Source organism: Peromyscus eremicus, chromosome 7 (genome assembly GCF_949786415.1).
Source record: "Peromyscus eremicus chromosome 7, PerEre_H2_v1, whole genome shotgun sequence".
Taxonomy (NCBI): domain Eukaryota; kingdom Metazoa; phylum Chordata; class Mammalia; order Rodentia; family Cricetidae; genus Peromyscus; species Peromyscus eremicus.
In genome coordinates this window covers 33,857,465-33,860,438 of record NC_081422.1, presented here as the reverse complement: position 1 = coordinate 33,860,438, position 2,974 = coordinate 33,857,465, and the positions used below count along the sequence as shown (strand labels likewise).

Here is a 2,974-nt window from a genome sequence, read left to right as displayed (position 1 = left end):
ATATTATTTTAATTTTAACACAAAAATCATTTTTTAGTAGAAAGAAGAGAGCACTACACATAGGATGTAAGAAGTTCTCAGAACAATGAATCAACTGTGTCAGAACTGCTCAAGGCTGGAATAGGTAGTACCAAGAGACTGGGTACTAGTTAAACCCACTGCTATAGCAAAGTCATAAAGGGGAATGCTCTTTGTGATGATTTCTTTGAATGTCTACTGTATTCAAAGTCTTTGAAAGCAGAAGAAGAAGTTTGCAGATAACTGGAGATGCCCAAGATAACGTCTGTCTCAGACTTCATTGCGGATATGACAACAAATATTAAAATTTTTTTCTTCTATATAAAATTATCTTCCCCATATCTTTCCATAAGAAAATGGAAAAAAATCATACCCAAGAGGCTGAGTTTATTCTCATTAGTTTCACAGGGAACCCAGAGCTCCAATTGCACATGCTTCTCATCATCCTAGCAGTCTGTATGGCTACAGTTGTAAGAAACCTGGACACAAACATCTTGATTCTGTTTAGTTCTCAACTGCACACACCCATGTATTATTTTCTTAGCAGCCCGTCCTTTACTAAACTATGTCAGTCCACTGTCATTACTCTCAAAATTTTGGAAAGCTTTGTAATAAAAAAAGAGCATTTCTTTTACTGAGAATGCATAGTTCAGTTCTACTTCTACTATGCTTTTGTTGTTGTGGATTGCCACCTGTTGGCTACAATGGCATATGATCCGGATGTGGTTCTCTTTGCTTTACAATGTAACCATGTCCTGTCAAGTCTGTTCTTGGATGATAGCTGGGGTGTATTGTATGGGCTTACCCAGTGCCACAGCTCACACTGTTTTTCTGATGAGAGTGCTTTTATGTAAGACTGATATAACAAGCCATTACTTCTATGATCTTTTTCCATAACTAGAAACAATGATTGTCCCTGATCTGACAATCCTTAGTGTTTGCATCTTCATCATTGCTAGCATCCTCTATATTCAGTCCAATGGGGACAGATCCAAGGCCTTCAGCACCTTCAGCTCCCACATCTTGGCTGTTGTTGTTTTCTTTAGGACTTAGCATTCATGTACCTTCAGCCATCATTTTTGCCCAGTCAGCTCCATGGGCAAAAGCAAGGTGCCATTGACTGTTTATACCAATGTTGTGTCTATGCAGAACCCCTTGATCTACAGTCTGAGAAGTAAGAATGTCAAACTTCCCTGAATAAGTACCTTGAAAAAAAAGTTTGCAGTGAATGAAAAATATGTTCTTTGACAAAGTCTTTTAAATTATGGAGGATTGGAAAGGTAGCAGCCTAGAGGAAGCCTGAGGTTATTCCTAGTTCATTGTTATATGGAAAAAGTGTAATGAAGACAAGGCTGGAGTCTCAGTTTCACACACACAAAGAGCAGGTCCTGACTGGATGCCTGAGTCTAGTAACCAATAATAACCCATGTCTCCTTTTGGAAACGTTTTAAAGGCTTCCCCAGTTGATAATATAAATGTATATAATATATGCATATACATATATACATAAATACATGTACATATGCCTGGCTTTCAAAATACAATATTCATTTATGTTATATCAGATAATAAACACATTATATCAAAGTCTGACCCATTAGGATGTAACAATACATGATAAAGAAAGATGATTATAAAATTGTAAAGAAATGGACATGAGGAAAATAGATTCCTAGGAAGAGGAGGAAGAGGGGCACCTGGAGTTCTGGCTTCTCTGAGAGCCCAGCCAAGGAGAACTCAGTCACTGTGCAGTGATTTCCTGCTGCCATGTTTTCTTTTCTTTTCTTTTTTTTTTTTCAAGACAGGGTTTCTCTGTGTAGCTTTGTGCCTTTCCTGGATCTCGCTCTGTAGACCAGGCTGGCCTTGAACTCACAAAGATCTGCCTGCCTCTGCATCCCAAGTGCTGGGATTAAAGGTATGCACCATCACCGCCTAGCTTTTTGTTATTTTGTCTTTTTTTTTTTTTTTTTTTTTGAGCTGAGGACCGAACCCAGTGCCTTGCTCTTGCTAGGCAAGCAGCGCTACCACTGAGCTAAATTCCCAACCCCCTGCTGCCATGTTTTCATTCAGATTCTGAAGGAGTAAAAGAAGTTTAAGTTTGTCAGAGTGACATTATTATTCTTTTCCATGTACACAAAGTCCCCATATAAATTATTTCTGCCTTGGAATGACTTAGAACTCTATGTATTTACTTTAACTGGATCATCTTAGACAAATAAAATTTATCTTGTCATTACTTTTTTTTGGTTTTTTGAGACTAGGTTTCTCTGTGCAGTTTTGATGTCTGTCCTGGACCTTGCTCTGTAGACCAGGCTGGCCTCAAACTCATGGAGATCTGCCTGGCTCTGCCTCCTGAGTGCTGGGATTAAAGGTGTGTTTCTTTCCACCGCCCCAGTTAAAGTGCCCTCAAGTTATTTTATTTTATTTCCCCCTTCATTTCACCTGTACCCTCTTCTTCCCCTCTCTAGAGTAGATGGCCACCCAAGCATCCTTATTTTTCTGGTTTCTGTAGTAACTCTGGATTATATATTCACACCCAAAGATTTCAATCTAGTATCTGCAACAAGAGAGAGCATGTGGTGTTTGTCTTTCTGGCTCCGAGTTACCTCACTCAATATTTTCTAGTTCCATCTATTCACATTCACATTTCAGGATCTTATTTTCTTTACACCTGACTAGAATTCTGTGTATGGGTACTATGTTTTCCTTATTAATTCATGACTTGAAGTTCATTTAGGTCATTTCCATTTCCTAGCTTTTGTGAATAAAGGTGCACACAACATGGCTGAACAGTAATCATTTGTTTAGAATGCCAATTCCCTCAGGAAAAGGATGGTATTGCATGGTCAAATGTCAATTTATTTATTTATTTATTTATTTATTTATTTATTTATTTATTTATTTATTTATCTACTTGCTTGCTTAGAATTCACCACTCTGACTTGTAAAGCAAGCA

At 37.9% G+C, this 2,974-nt stretch overlaps 1 pseudogene; it reads left to right on the top strand.

Moving 5' to 3' along the window:
* The first annotated feature begins 374 nt into the window (after positions 1-374).
* On the top strand, positions 375-1,215 carry LOC131914670 (olfactory receptor 8G50-like; annotated as a pseudogene).
* Positions 1,216-2,974: the final 1,759 nt, after the last annotated feature.